This window comes from Taudactylus pleione, unplaced genomic scaffold (genome assembly GCF_031769625.1).
Source record: "Taudactylus pleione unplaced genomic scaffold, aTauple2 ptg000680l, whole genome shotgun sequence".
In the NCBI taxonomy this organism is placed as follows: domain Eukaryota; kingdom Metazoa; phylum Chordata; class Amphibia; order Anura; family Myobatrachidae; genus Taudactylus; species Taudactylus pleione.
In genome coordinates this window covers 306,136-322,724 of record NW_028285082.1, presented here as the reverse complement: position 1 = coordinate 322,724, position 16,589 = coordinate 306,136, and the positions used below count along the sequence as shown (strand labels likewise).

Below are 16,589 nucleotides of genomic sequence, written 5' to 3'. Positions count from 1 at the left end.
ATTTCCAAGCAAACAATTCCAAACCGACGAGGATGGGATTGGAACCCATGAATGCAAAACACAATGGATTGTGCTCTGCACACATGGGTTCAAATCCAATCCTCGTCGGTTTGGAATTGTTTGCTTGGAAAAGGAATTTTTACATATAATGCTTCATAAGTAAAGTGAAGTGAAGTGAAGTCAATCACCTTAACCACTCGGCCACCTCATCTTTCTGGCACAAATAAAGAAGGATTTTCTGTCACCACTTGTCTTGTTTTAAATCAATTCTTTATACATTATTGGTTGTGTTCTCATCAATATCACAGGCTTGTTAGCATGTCCACTTTCAAGTGAGCCTTTGCTTAAAGAACATTTATTTTACTTTAGACATAACCTATATTTGTGAACTACTACACCATCATGTTGATCCATCACAAACGACAAAAAATCATAACATACACATTGGCCAATGACATGACTTCTACTATAACAGTAATGGTAGATTTTCCTTAAATGTGTTCTATGTATGTCTTTAATGAAAAGCATTGTTCATTGACGTAGATTTCTTAATTGAATTAGTTTATTTTTGACATTTTGAGTGTCAGCTTCACTTAAGAAGCAATTATTTGCAAAATTCCATTTCCAAGGAAAAAATTCCAAACCAACAAGATTTGAACCCATGCGTGCAGAACACAATGGATTAGCAGTCCATCGCCTTAACCACTCGGCCACCTCGTCTTTCTGGCACAAATAAAGATGAGTTGTCTGACACCACTTGTCATATTTTAAATGATTTCTTTATACATTGTTGGTTGTGTTCTCAGCAATATCACAGGATTGTTAGCAAGTCCTCTTTCAATTGAGCCTTTGCTTAAATTACATTTATTTTACATTAAACGTAACCTATATTTGTGAACTACTACACCATCATGTTGATCCATCACAAACGACAAAAAATCATAACACACATTTGGCTTAGATTTTCACTAAATGACATGACTTCTACGACTTCTACTATAACAGTAATGGTAGATTTTCACTAAGTGTGTTCTATGTATGTCTTTAATGAAAAGCATTGTTCATTGAAGTAGATTTCTTAATTGAATTAGTTTATTTTTGACATTTCAGTGTCAGCTTCACTTATGAAGCATTATTTGCAAAAATTCGATTTCCAAGCAAACAATTCCAAAACCGACGAGGATGGGATTGGAACCCATGAATGCAGAGCACAATGGTTTGTGCTCTGCACGCATGTGTTCAAATCCAATCCTCGTCGGTTTGGAATTGTTTGCTTGGAAAAGGAATTTTTACATATAATGCTTCATAAGTAAAGTGAAGTGAAGTGAAGTGAAGTCAATCGCCTTAACCACTCGGCCACCTCATCTTTCTGGCACAAATAAAGAAGGATTTTCTGACACCACTTGTCTTGTTTTAAATCAATTCTTTATACATTATTGGTTGTGTTCTCATCAATATCACAGGCTTGTTAGCATGTCCACTTTCAAGTGAGCCTTTGCTTAAAGAACATTTATTTTACTTTAGACATAAACTATATTTGTGAACTACTACACCATCTTGTTGATCCATCACAAACGACAAAAAATCATAACATACACATTTGGCCAATGACATGACTTCTACTATAACAGTAATGGTAGATTTTCACTAAATGTGTGCTATGTATGTGTTTAATGAAAAGCATTGTTCATTGAAGTAGATTTCTTAATTGAATTAGTTTATTTTTGACATTTAAGTGTTAGCTTCACTTATGAAGCATTATTTGCAAAAATTCCATTTCCAAGCAAAGAACTCCAAACCGACGAGGATGGGATTTGAACCCATGCATGCAGAGCACAATGGATTAGCAGTCCATCGCCTTAACCACTCGGCCACCTCGTCTTTCTGGCACAAATGAAGAAGGGTTTTCTGACACCACTTGTCATATTTTAAATCATTTCTTTATACATTGTTGGTTGTGTTCTCAGCAATATCACAGGCTTGTTAGCAAGTCCACTTTCAAGTGAGCTTTTGCTTAAAGAACATTTATTTTACTTTAAACTTAACCTATATTTGTGAACTACTACACCATCATGTTGATCCATCACAAACGACAAAAAATCATAACATACACATCTGGCCAATGACATGACTACTACTATAACAGTAATGGTAGATTTTCACTAAATGTGTTCTATGTATGTCTTTAATGAAAAGTATTGTTCATTGAAGTAGATTTCTTAATTGAATTAGGTTTTTTTTACATTTGAGTGTCAGCTTCACTTATGAAGCATTATTTGCAAAAATTCCATTTCAAGCAAACAATTCCAAACCGACGAGGATGGGATTGGAACCCATGAATGCAGAGCACAATGGATTGTGATCTGCATGCATGGGTTCCAATCCCATCCTCGTCGGTTTGGAATTGTTTGCTTGGAAATGGAATTTTTGCAAATAATGCTTCATAAGTAAAGTGAAGTGAAGTGAAGTCCATCGCCTTAACCACTCGGCCACCTCATCTTTCTGGCACAAATAAAGAAGGGTTTTCTAACACCAGTTGTCATATTTGTAATCAATTCTTTATACATTGTTGGTTGTGTTCTCAGCAATATCACAGGCTTGTTAGCAAGTCCACTTTCAAGTGAGCCTTTGCTTAAAGAACATTTATTTTACTTTAGACATAACCTATATTTGTGAACTACTACACCATCATGTTGATCCATCACAAACGACAAAAAATCATAACATACACATTTGGCCAATGACATGACTTCTACTATAACAGTAATGGTAGATTTTCCTTAAATGTGTTCTATGTATGTCTTTAATGAAAAAGCATTGTTCATTGACGTAGATTTCTTAATTGAATTAGTTTATTTTTGACATTTGAGTGTCAGCTTCACTTAAGAAGCATTATTTGCAAAATTCCATTTCCAAGGAAAAAATTCCAAACCAACAAGATTTGAACCCATGCGTGCAGAACACAATGGATTAGCAGTCCATCGCCTTAACCACTCGGCCCACCTCGTCTTTCTGGCACAAATAAAGATGAGTTGTCTGACACCACTTGTCATATTTTAAATCATTTCTTTATACATTGTTGGTTGTGTTCTCAGCAATATCACAGGCTTGTTAGCAAGTCCTCTTTCAAGTGAGCCTTTGCTTAAATTACATTTATTTTACATTAAACGTAACCTATATTTGTGAACTACTACACCATCATGTTGATCCATCACAAACGACAAAAAATCATAACACACATTTGGCTTAGATTTTCACTAAATGACATGACTTCTACGACTTCTACTATAACAGTAATGGTAGATTTTCACTAAGTGTGTTCTATGTATGTCTTTAATGAAAAGCATTGTTCATTGAAGTAGATTTCTTAATTGAATTAGTTTATTTTTGACATTTCAGTGTCAGCTTCACTTATGAAGCATTATTTGCAAAAATTCGATTTCCAAGCAAACAATTCCAAACCGACGAGGATGGGATTGGAACCCATGAATGCAGAGCACAATGGTTTGTGCTCTGCACGCATGTGTTCAAATCCAATCCTCGTCGGTTTGGAATTGTTTGCTTGGAAAAGGAATTTTTACATATAATGCTTCATAAGTAAAGTGAAGTGAAGTGAAGTGAAGTCAATCGCCTTAACCACTCGGCCACCTCATCTTTCTGGCACAAATAAAGAAGGATTTTCTGACACCACTTGTCTTGTTTTAAATCAATTCTTTATACATTATTGGTTGTGTTCTCATCAATATCACAGGCTTGTTAGCAAGTCGTCTTTCAAGTGAGCCTTTGCTTAAAGAACATTTATTTTACTTTAGACATAAACTACATTTGTGAACTACTACACCATCTTGTTGATCCATCACAAATGACAAAAAATGATAACATACACATTTGGCCAATGACATGACTTCTACTATAACAGTAATGGTAGATTTTCACTAAATGTGTTCTATGTATGTCTTTAATGAAAAGCATTGTTCATTGACGTAGATTTCTTAATTGAATTAGTTTATTTTTGACATTTGAGTGTCAGCTTCACTTAAGAAGCATTATTTGCAAAATTCCATTTCCAAGGAAAAAATTCCAAACCAACAAGATTTGAACCCATGCGTGCAGAACACAATGGATTAGCAGTCCATCGCCTTAACCACTCGGCCACCTCGTCTTTCTGGCACAAATAAAGATGAGTTGTCTGACACCACTTGTCATATTTTAAATCATTTCTTTATACATTGTTGGTTGTGTTCTCAGCAATATCACAGGCTTGTTAGCAAGTCCTCTTTCAAGTGAGCCTTTGCTTAAATTACATTTATTTTACATTAAACGTAACCTATATTTGTGAACTACTACACCATCATGTTGATCCATCACAAACGACAAAAAATCATAACACACATTTGGCTTAGATTTTCACTAAATGACATGACTTCTACGACTTCTACTATAACAGTAATGGTAGATTTTCACTAAGTGTGTTCTATGTATGTCTTTAATGAAAAGCATTGTTCATTGAAGTAGATTTCTTTATTGAATTAGTTAATTTTTTACATTTCAGTGTCATCTTCACTTATGAAGCATTATTTGCAAAAATTCCATTTCCAAGCAAACAATTCCAAACCGACGAGGATGGGATTGGAACCCATGAATGCAAAACACAATGGATTGTGCTCTGCACACATGGGTTCAAATCCAATCCTCGTCGGTTTGGAATTGTTTGCTTGGAAAAGGAATTTTTACATATAATGCTTCATAAGTAAAGTGAAGTGAAGTGAAGTCAATCGCCTTAACCACTCGGCCACCTCATCTTTCTGGCACAAATAAAGAAGGATTTTCTGTCACCACTTGTCTTGTTTTAAATCAATTCTTTATACATTATTGGTTGTGTTCTCATCAATATCACAGGCTTGTTAGCATGTCCACTTTCAAGTGAGCCTTTGCTTAAAGAACATTTATTTTACTTTAGACATAACCTATATTGTGAACTACTACACCATCATGTTGATCCATCACAAACGACAAAAAATCATAACATACACATTTGGCCAATGACATGACTTCTACTATAACAGTAATGGTAGATTTTCCTTAAATGTGTTCTATGTATGTCTTTAATGAAAAGCATTGTTCATTGACGTAGATTTCTTAATTGAATTAGTTTATTTTTGACATTTGAGTGTCAGCTTCACTTAAGAAGCATTATTTGCAAAATTCCATTTCCAAGGAAAAAATTCCAAACCAACAAGATTTGAACCCATGCGTGCAGAACACAATGGATTAGCAGTCCATCGCCTTAACCACTCGGCCACCTAGTCTTTCTGGCACAAATAAAGATGAGTTGTCTGACACCACTTGTCATATTTTAAATGATTTCTTTATACATTGTTGGTTGTGTTCTCAGCAATATCACAGGCTTGTTAGCAAGTCCTCTTTCAAGTGAGCCTTTGCTTAAATTACATTTATTTTACATTAAACGTAACCTATATTTGTGAACTACTACACCATCATGTTGATCCATCACAAACGACAAAAAATCATAACACACATTTGGCTTAGATTTTCACTAAATGACATGACTTCTACGACTTCTACTATAACAGTAATGGTAGATTTTCACTAAGTGTGTTCTATGTATGTCTTTAATGAAAAGCATTGTTCATTGAAGTAGATTTCTTAATTGAATTAGTTTATTTTTGACATTTCAGTGTCAGCTTCACTTATGAAGCATTATTTGCAAAAATTCGATTTCCAAGCAAACAATTCCAAACCAACGAGGATGGGATTGGAACCCATGAATGCAGAGCACAATGGTTTGTGCTCTGCACGCATGTGTTCAAATCCAATCCTCGTCGGTTTGGAATTGTTTGCTTGGAAAAGGAATTTTTACATATAATGCTTCATAAGTAAAGTGAAGTGAAGTGAAGTCAATCGCCTTAACCACTCGGCCACCTCATCTTTCTGGCACAAATAAAGAAGGATTTTCTGACACCACTTGTCTTGTTTTAAATCAATTCTTTATACATTATTGGTTGTGTTCTCATCAATATCACAGGCTTGTTAGCATGTCCACTTTCAAGTGAGCCTTTGCTTAAAGAACATTTATTTTACTTTAGACATAAACTATATTTGTGAACTACTACACCATCTTGTTGATCCATCACAAACGACAAAAAATCATAACATACACATTTGGCCAATGACATGACTTCTACTATAACAGTAATGGTAGATTTTCACTAAATGTGTGCTATGTATGTGTTTAATGAAAAGCATTGTTCATTGAAGTAGATTTCTTATTGAATTAGTTTATTTTTGACATTTAAGTGTTAGCTTCACTTATGAAGCATTATTTGCAAAAATTCCATTTCCAAGCAAAGAACTCCAAACCAACGAGGATGGGATTTGAACCCATGCGTGCAGAGCACAATGGATTAGCAGTCCATCGCCTTAACCACTCGGCCACCTCGTCTTTCTGGCACAAATGAAGAAGGGTTTTCTGACACCACTTGTCATATTTTAAATCATTTCTTTATACATTGTTGGTTGTGTTCTCAGCAATATCACAGGCTTGTTAGCAAGTCCACTTTCAAGTGAGCTTTTGCTTAAAGAACATTTATTTTACTTTAAACTTAACCTATATTTGTGAACTACTACACCATCATGTTGATCCATCACAAACGACAAAAAATCATAACATACACATCTGGCCAATGACATGACTACTACTATAACAGTAATGGTAGATTTTCACTAAATGTGTTCTATGTATGTCTTTAATGAAAAGTATTGTTCATTGAAGTAGATTTCTTAATTGAATTAGGTTTTTTTTTACATTTGAGTGTCAGCTTCACTTATGAAGCATTATTTGCAAAAATTCCATTTCCAAGCAAACAATTCCAAACCGACGAGGATGGGATTGGAACCCATGAATGCAGAGCACAATGGATTGTGATCTGCATGCATGGGTTCCAATCCCATCCTCGTCGGTTTGGAATTGTTTGCTTGGAAATGGAATTTTTGCAAATAATGCTTCATAAGTAAAGTGAAGTGAAGTGAAGTCCATCGCCTTAACCACTCGGCCACCTCATCTTTCTGGCACAAATAAAGAAGGGTTTTCTAACACCAGTTGTCATATTTGTAATCAATTCTTTATACATTGTTGGTTGTGTTCTCAGCAATATCACAGGCTTGTTAGCAAGTCCACTTTCAAGTGAGCCTTTGCTTAAAGAACATTTATTTTACTTTAGACATAACCTATATTTGTGAACTACTACACCATCATGTTGATCCATCACAAACGACAAAAAATCATAACATACACATTTGGCCAATGACATGACTTCTACTATAACAGTAATGGTAGATTTTCCTTAAATGTGTTCTATGTATGTCTTTAATGAAAAGCATTGTTCATTGACGTAGATTTCTTAATTGAATTAGTTTATTTTTGACATTTGAGTGTCAGCTTCACTTAAGAAGCATTATTTGCAAAATTCCATTTCCAAGGAAAAAATTCCAAACCAACAAGATTTGAACCCATGCGTGCAGAACACAATGGATTAGCAGTCCATCGCCTTAACCACTCGGCCACCTCGTCTTTCTGGCACAAATAAAGATGAGTTGTCTGACACCACTTGTCATATTTTAAATCATTTCTTTATACATTGTTGGTTGTGTTCTCAGCAATATCACAGGCTTGTTAGCAAGTCCTCTTTCAAGTGAGCCTTTGCTTAAATTACATTTATTTTACATTAAACGTAACCTATATTTGTGAACTACTACACCATCATGTTGATCCATCACAAACGACAAAAAATCATAACACACATTTGGCTTAGATTTTCACTAAATGACATGACTTCTACGACTTCTACTATAACAGTAATGGTAGATTTTCACTAAGTGTGTTCTATGTATGTCTTTAATGAAAAGCATTGTTCATTGAAGTAGATTTCTTAATTGAATTAGTTTATTTTTGACATTTCAGTGTCAGCTTCACTTATGAAGCATTATTTGCAAAAATTCGATTTCCAAGCAAACAATTCCAAACCGACGAGGATGGGATTGGAACCCATGAATGCAGAGCACAATGGTTTGTGCTCTGCACGCATGTGTTCAAATCCAATCCTCGTCGGTTTGGAATTGTTTGCTTGGAAAAGGAATTTTTACATATAATGCTTCATAAGTAAAGTGAAGTGAAGTGAAGTGAAGTCAATCGCCTTAACCACTCGGCCACCTCATCTTTCTGGCACAAATAAAGAAGGATTTTCTGACACCACTTGTCTTGTTTTAAATCAATTCTTTATACATTATTGGTTGTGTTCTCATCAATATCACAGGCTTGTTAGCAAGTCGTCTTTCAAGTGAGCCTTTGCTTAAAGAACATTTATTTTACTTTAGACATAAACTACATTTGTGAACTACTACACCATCTTGTTGATCCATCACAAATGACAAAAAATGATAACATACACATTTGGCCAATGACATGACTTCTACTATAACAGTAATGGTAGATTTTCACTAAATGTGTTCTATGTATGTCTTTAATGAAAAGCATTGTTCATTGACGTAGATTTCTTAATTGAATTAGTTTATTTTTGACATTTGAGTGTCAGCTTCACTTAAGAAGCATTATTTGCAAAATTCCATTTCCAAGGAAAAAATTCCAAACCAACAAGATTTGAACCCATGCGTGCAGAACACAATGGATTAGCAGTCCATCGCCTTAACCACTCGGCCACCTCGTCTTTCTGGCACAAATAAAGATGAGTTGTCTGACACCACTTGTCATATTTTAAATCATTTCTTTATACATTGTTGGTTGTGTTCTCAGCAATATCACAGGCTTGTTAGCAAGTCCTCTTTCAAGTGAGCCTTTGCTTAAATTACATTTATTTTACATTAAACGTAACCTATATTTGTGAACTACTACACCATCATGTTGATCCATCACAAACGACAAAAAATCATAACACACATTTGGCTTAGATTTTCACTAAATGACATGACTTCTACGACTTCTACTATAACAGTAATGGTAGATTTTCACTAAGTGTGTTCTATGTATGTCTTTAATGAAAAGCATTGTTCATTGAAGTAGATTTCTTTATTGAATTAGTTAATTTTTTACATTTCAGTGTCATCTTCACTTATGAAGCATTATTTGCAAAAATTCCATTTCCAAGCAAACAATTCCAAACCGACGAGGATGGGATTGGAACCCATGAATGCAAAACACAATGGATTGTGCTCTGCACACATGGGTTCAAATCCAATCCTCGTCGGTTTGGAATTGTTTGCTTGGAAAAGGAATTTTTACATATAATGCTTCATAAGTAAAGTGAAGTGAAGTGAAGTCAATCGCCTTAACCACTCGGCCACCTCATCTTTCTGGCACAAATAAAGAAGGATTTTCTGTCACCACTTGTCTTGTTTTAAATCAATTCTTTATACATTATTGGTTGTGTTCTCATCAATATCACAGGCTTGTTAGCATGTCCACTTTCAAGTGAGCCTTTGCTTAAAGAACATTTATTTTACTTTAGACATAACCTATATTTGTGAACTACTACACCATCATGTTGATCCATCACAAACGACAAAAAATCATAACATACACATTTGGCCAATGACATGACTTCTACTATAACAGTAATGGTAGATTTTCCTTAAATGTGTTCTATGTATGTCTTTAATGAAAAGCATTGTTCATTGACGTAGATTTCTTAATTGAATTAGTTTATTTTTGACATTTGAGTGTCAGCTTCACTTAAGAAGCATTATTTGCAAAATTCCATTTCCAAGGAAAAAATTCCAAACCAACAAGATTTGAACCCATGCGTGCAGAACACAATGGATTAGCAGTCCATCGCCTTAACCACTCGGCCACCTAGTCTTTCTGGCACAAATAAAGATGAGTTGTCTGACACCACTTGTCATATTTTAAATGATTTCTTTATACATTGTTGGTTGTGTTCTCAGCAATATCACAGGCTTGTTAGCAAGTCCTCTTTCAAGTGAGCCTTTGCTTAAATTACATTTATTTTACATTAAACGTAACCTATATTTGTGAACTACTACACCATCATGTTGATCCATCACAAACGACAAAAAATCATAACACACATTTGGCTTAGATTTTCACTAAATGACATGACTTCTACGACTTCTACTATAACAGTAATGGTAGATTTTCACTAAGTGTGTTCTATGTATGTCTTTAATGAAAAGCATTGTTCATTGAAGTAGATTTCTTAATTGAATTAGTTTATTTTTGACATTTCAGTGTCAGCTTCACTTATGAAGCATTATTTGCAAAAATTCGATTTCCAAGCAAACAATTCCAAACCAACGAGGATGGGATTGGAACCCATGAATGCAGAGCACAATGGTTTGTGCTCTGCACGCATGTGTTCAAATCCAATCCTCGTCGGTTTGGAATTGTTTGCTTGGAAAAGGAATTTTTACATATAATGCTTCATAAGTAAAGTGAAGTGAAGTGAAGTCAATCGCCTTAACCACTCGGCCACCTCATCTTTCTGGCACAAATAAAGAAGGATTTTCTGACACCACTTGTCTTGTTTTAAATCAATTCTTTATACATTATTGGTTGTGTTCTCATCAATATCACAGGCTTGTTAGCATGTCCACTTTCAAGTGAGCCTTTGCTTAAAGAACATTTATTTTACTTTAGACATAAACTATATTTGTGAACTACTACACCATCTTGTTGATCCATCACAAACGACAAAAAATCATAACATACACATTTGGCCAATGACATGACTTCTACTATAACAGTAATGGTAGATTTTCACTAAATGTGTGCTATGTATGTGTTTAATGAAAAGCATTGTTCATTGAAGTAGATTTCTTAATTGAATTAGTTTATTTTTGACATTTAAGTGTTAGCTTCACTTATGAAGCATTATTTGCAAAAATTCCATTTCCAAGCAAAGAACTCCAAACCGACGAGGATGGGATTTGAACCCATGCGTGCAGAGCACAATGGATTAGCAGTCCATCGCCTTAACCACTCGGCCACCTCGTCTTTCTGGCACAAATGAAGAAGGGTTTTCTGACACCACTTGTCATATTTTAAATCATTTCTTTATACATTGTTGGTTGTGTTCTCAGCAATATCACAGGCTTGTTAGCAAGTCCACTTTCAAGTGAGCTTTTGCTTAAAGAACATTTATTTTACTTTAAACTTAACCTATATTTGTGAACTACTACACCATCATGTTGATCCATCACAAACGACAAAAAATCATAACATACACATCTGGCCAATGACATGACTACTACTATAACAGTAATGGTAGATTTTCACTAAATGTGTTCTATGTATGTCTTTAATGAAAAGTATTGTTCATTGAAGTAGATTTCTTAATTGAATTAGGTTTTTTTTTACATTTGAGTGTCAGCTTCACTTATGAAGCATTATTTGCAAAAATTCCATTTCCAAGCAAACAATTCCAAACCGACGAGGATGGGATTGGAACCCATTAATGCAGAGCACAATGGACTGTGATCTGCATGCATGGGTTCCAATCCCATCCTCGTCGGTTTGGAATTGTTTGCTTGGAAATGGAATTTTTGCAAATAATGCTTCATAAGTAAAGTGAAGTGAAGTGAAGTCCATCGCCTTAACCACTCGGCCACCTCATCTTTCTGGCACAAATAAAGAAGGGTTTTCTAACACCAGTTGTCATATTTGTAATCAATTCTTTATACATTGTTGGTTGTGTTCTCAGCAATATCACAGGCTTGTTAGCAAGTCCACTTTCAAGTGAGCTTTTGCTTAAAGAACATTTATTTCACTTTAAACGTAACCTATATTTGTGAACTACTACACCATCATGTTGATCCATCACAAATGACAAAAAATCATAACTTACAGATCTGGCCAATTACATCACTTCTACTATAACAGTAATGGTAGATTTCACTAAATGTGTGCTATGTATGTCTTTAATGAAAAGCATTGTTCTTTGAAGTAGATTTCTTCATTGAATTAGTTTATTTTTGACATTTGAGTGTTAGCTTCACTTATGAAGCATTATTTGCAAAAATTCCATTTCCAAGCAAACAACTCCAAACCGACAAGGATGGGATTTGAACCCATGCGTGCAGAGCACAATGGATTAGCAGTCCATCGCCTTAACCACTCGGCCACCTCGTCTTTCTGGCACAAATAAAGAAGGGTTTTCTAACACCACTTGTCTTGTTTTAAATCAATTCTTTATACATTGTTGGTTGTGTTCTCATCAATATCACAGGCTTGTTAGCAAGTCCACTTTCAAGTGAGCTTTTGCTTAAAGAACATTTATTTTACTTTAAACTTAACCTATATTTGTGAACTACTACACCATCATGTTGATCCATCACAAACGACAAAAAATCATAACATACACATCTGGCCAATGACATGACTACTACTATAACAGTAATGGTAGATTTTCACTAAATGTGTTCTATGTATGTCTTTAATGAAAAGTATTGTTCATTGACGTAGATTTCTTAATTGAATTAGTTTTTTTTTGACATTTGAGTGTCAGCTTCACTTAAGAAGCATTATTTGCAATATTCCATTTCCAAGGAAAAAATTCCAAACCAACAAGATTTGAACCCATGCGTGCAGAACACAATGGATTAGCAGTCCATCGCCTTAACCACTCGGCCACCTCGTCTTTCTGGCACAAATAAAGATGAATTGTCTGACACCACTTGTCATATTTTAAATCATTTCTTTATACATTGTTGGTTGTGTTCTCAGCAATATCACAGGCTTGTTAGCAAGTCCTCTTTCAAGTGAGCCTTTGCTTAAATTACATTTATTTTACTTTAAACGTAACCTATATTTGTGAACTACTACACCATCATGTTGATCCATCACAAACGACAAAAAATCATAACACACACATTTGGCTTAGATTTTCACTAAATGACATGACTTCTACGACTTCTACTATAACAGTAATGGTAGATTTTCACTAAGTGTGTTCTATGTATGTCTTTAATGAAAAGCATTGTTCATTGAAGTAGATTTCTTAATTGAATTAGTTTCTTTTTGACATTTCAGTGTCAGCTTCACTTATGAAGCATTATTTGCAAAAATTCCATTTCCAAGCAAACAATTCCAAACCGACGAGGATGGGATTGGAACCCATGAATGCAGAGCACAATGGATTAGCAGTCCATCGCCTTAACCACTCGGCCACCTCGTCTTTCTGGCACAAATAAAGAAGGGTTTTCTAACACCAGTTGTCTTGTTTTAAATCAATTCTTTATACATTATTGGTTGTGTTCTCATCAATATCACAGGCTTGTTAGCATGTCCCCTTTCAAGTGAGCCTTTGCTTAAAGAACATTTATTTTACTTTAGACATAACCTATATTTGTGAACTACTACAAGATCATGTTGATCCATCACAAACGACAAAAAATCATAACATACACATTTGGCCAATGACATGACTTCTACTATAACAGTAATGGAAGATTTTCCTTAAATGTGTTCTATGTATGTCTTTAATGAAAAGCATTGTTCATTGACGTAGATTTCTTAAATGAATTAGTTTATTTTTGACATTTGAGTGTCAGCTTCACTTAAGAAGCATTATTTGCAAAATTCCATTTCCAAGGAAAAAATTCCAAACCAACAAGATTTGAACCCATGCGTGCAGAACACAATGGATTAGCAGTCCATCGCCTTAACCACTCGGCCACCTCGTCTTTCTGGCACAAATAAAGATGAGTTGTCTGACACCACTTGTCATATTTTAAATCATTTCTTTATACATTGTTGGTTGTGTTCTCAGCAATATCACAGGCTTGTTAGCAAGTCCTCTTTCAAGTGAGCCTTTGCTTAAATTACATTTATTTTACATTAAACGTAACCTATATTTGTGAACTACTACACCATCATGTTGATCCATCACAAACGACAAAAAATCATAACACACATTTGGCTTAGATTTTCACTAAATGACATGACTTCTACGACTTCTACTATAACAGTAATGGTAGATTTTCACTAAGTGTGTTCTATGTATGTCTTTAATGAAAAGCATTGTTCATTGAAGTAGATTTCTTAATTGAATTAGTTTATTTTTGACATTTCAGTGTCAGCTTCACTTATGAAGCATTATTTGCAAAAATTCCATTTCCAAGCAAACAATTCCAAACCGACGAGGATGGGATTGGAACCCATGAATGCAGAACACAATGGATTGTGCTCTGCACGCATGGGTTCAAATCCAATCCTCGTCGGTTTGGAATTGTTTGCTTGGAAAAGGAATTTTTACATATAATGCTTCATAAGTAAAGTGAAGTGAAGTCAATCGCCTTAACCACTCGGCCACCTCATCTTTCTGGCACAAATAAAGAAGGATTTTCTGTCACCACTTGTCTTGTTTTAAATCAATTCTTTATACATTATTGGTTGTGTTCTCATCAATATCACAGGCTTGTTAGCATGTCCACTTTCAAGTGAGCCTTTGCTTAAAGAACATTTATTTTACTTTAGACATAAACTATATTTGTGAACTACTACACCATCTTGTTGATCCATCACAAACGACAAAAAATCATAACATACACATTTGGCCAATGACATGACTTCTACTATAACAGTAATGGTAGATTTTCAATAAATGTGTGCTATGTATGTCTTTAATGAAAAGCATTGTTCATTGAAGTAGATTTCTTAATTGAATTAGTTTATTTTTGACATTTAAGTGTTAGTTTCACTTATGAAGCATTATTTGCAAAAATTCCATTTCCAAGCAAACAATTCCAAACCAACAAGATTTGAACTCATGCGTGCATAACACAATGGATTAGCAGTCCATCGCCTTAACCACTCGGCCACCTCGTCTTTCTGGCACAAATAAAGATGAATTGTCTGACACCACTTGTCATATTTTAAATCATTTCTTTATACATTGTTGGTTGTGTTCTCAGCAATATCACAGGCTTGTTAGCAAGTCCTCTTTCAAGTGAGCCTTTGCTTAAATTACATTTATTTTACTTTAAACGTAACCTATATTTGTGAACTACTACACCATCATGTTGATCCATCACAAACGACAAAAAATCATAACACACACATTTGGCTTAGATTTTCACTAAATGACATGACTTCTACGACTTCTACTATAACAGTAATGGTAGATTTTCACTAAGTGTGTTCTATGTATGTCTTTAATGAAAAGCATTGTTCATTGAAGTAGATTTCTTAATTGAATTAGTTTATTTTTGACATTTCAGTGTCAGCTTCACTTATGAAGCATTATTTGCAAAAAATCCATTTCCAAGCAAACAATTCCAAACCGACGAGGATGGGATTGGAACCCATGAATGCAGAACACAATGGATTGTGCTCTGCACGCATGGGTTCAAATCCAATCCTCGTCGGTTTGGAATTGTTTGCTTGGAAAAGGAATTTTTACATATAATGCTTCATAAGTAAAGTGAAGTGAAGTGAAGTCAATCGCCTTAACCACTCGGCCACCTCATCTTTCTGGCACAAATAAAGAAGGATTTTCTGTCACCACTTGTCTTGTTTTAAATCAATTCTTTATACATTATTGGTTGTGTTCTCATCAATATCACAGGCTTGTTAGCATGTCCACTTTCAAGTGAGCCTTTGCTTAAAGAACATTTATTTTACTTTAGACATAAACTATATTTGTGAACTACTACACCATCTTGTTGATCCATCACAAACGACAAAAAATCATAACATACACATTTGGCCAATGACATGACTTCTACTATAACAGTAATGGTAGATTTTCACTAAATGTGTGCTATGTATGTCTTTAATGAAAAGCATTGTTCATTGAAGTAGATTTCTTAATTGAATTAGTTTATTTTTGACATTTAAGTGTTAGTTTCACTTATGAAGCATTATTTGCAAAAATTCCATTTCCAAGCAAACAATTCCAAACCAACAAGATTTGAACCCATGCGTGCATAACACAATGGATTAGCAGTCCATCGCCTTAACCACTCGGCCACCTCGTCTTTCTGGCACAAATAAAGATGAATTGTCTGACACCACTTGTCATATTTTAAATCATTTCTTTATACATTGTTGGTTGTGTTCTCAGCAATATCACAGGCTTGTTAGCAAGTCCTCTTTCAAGTGAGCCTTTGCTTAAATTACATTTATTTTACTTTAAACGTAACCTATATTTGTGAACTACTACACCATCATGTTGATCCATCACAAACGACAAAAAATCATAACACACACATTTGGCTTAGATTTTCACTAAATGACATGACTTCTACGACTTCTACTATAACAGTAATGGTAGATTTTCACTAAGTGTGTTCTATGTATGTCTTTAATGAAAAGCATTGTTCATTGAAGTAGATTTCTTAATTGAATTAGTTTATTTTTGACATTTCAGTGTCAGCTTCACTTATGAAGCATTATTTGCAAAAAATCCATTTCCAAGCAAACAATTCCAAACCGACGAGGATGGGATTGGAACCCATGAATGCAGAGCACAATGGATTAGCAGTCCATCGCCTTAACCACTCGGCCACCTCGTCTTTCTGGCACAAATAAAGAAGGG

General features: G+C 34.6%; 4 non-coding genes across 4 annotated transcripts; all 4 read right to left on the bottom strand.

The window, feature by feature from the left end:
• Window positions 1–1,799: 1,799 nt before the first annotated feature.
• On the bottom strand, window positions 1,800–1,881 carry TRNAS-GCU (transfer RNA serine (anticodon GCU)). The gene has a single exon. It is a non-coding gene; the product is annotated as a tRNA-Ser (tRNA).
• A 4,500-nt stretch (window positions 1,882–6,381) lies between these two features.
• Window positions 6,382–6,463, bottom strand: TRNAS-GCU (transfer RNA serine (anticodon GCU)). Its single transcript has one exon. It is a non-coding gene; the product is annotated as a tRNA-Ser (tRNA).
• A 4,502-nt stretch (window positions 6,464–10,965) lies between these two features.
• On the bottom strand, window positions 10,966–11,047 carry TRNAS-GCU (transfer RNA serine (anticodon GCU)). Its single transcript has one exon. It is a non-coding gene; the product is annotated as a tRNA-Ser (tRNA).
• A 1,052-nt stretch (window positions 11,048–12,099) lies between these two features.
• TRNAS-GCU (transfer RNA serine (anticodon GCU)) lies at window positions 12,100–12,181 on the bottom strand. The gene has a single exon. It is a non-coding gene; the product is annotated as a tRNA-Ser (tRNA).
• Window positions 12,182–16,589: the final 4,408 nt, after the last annotated feature.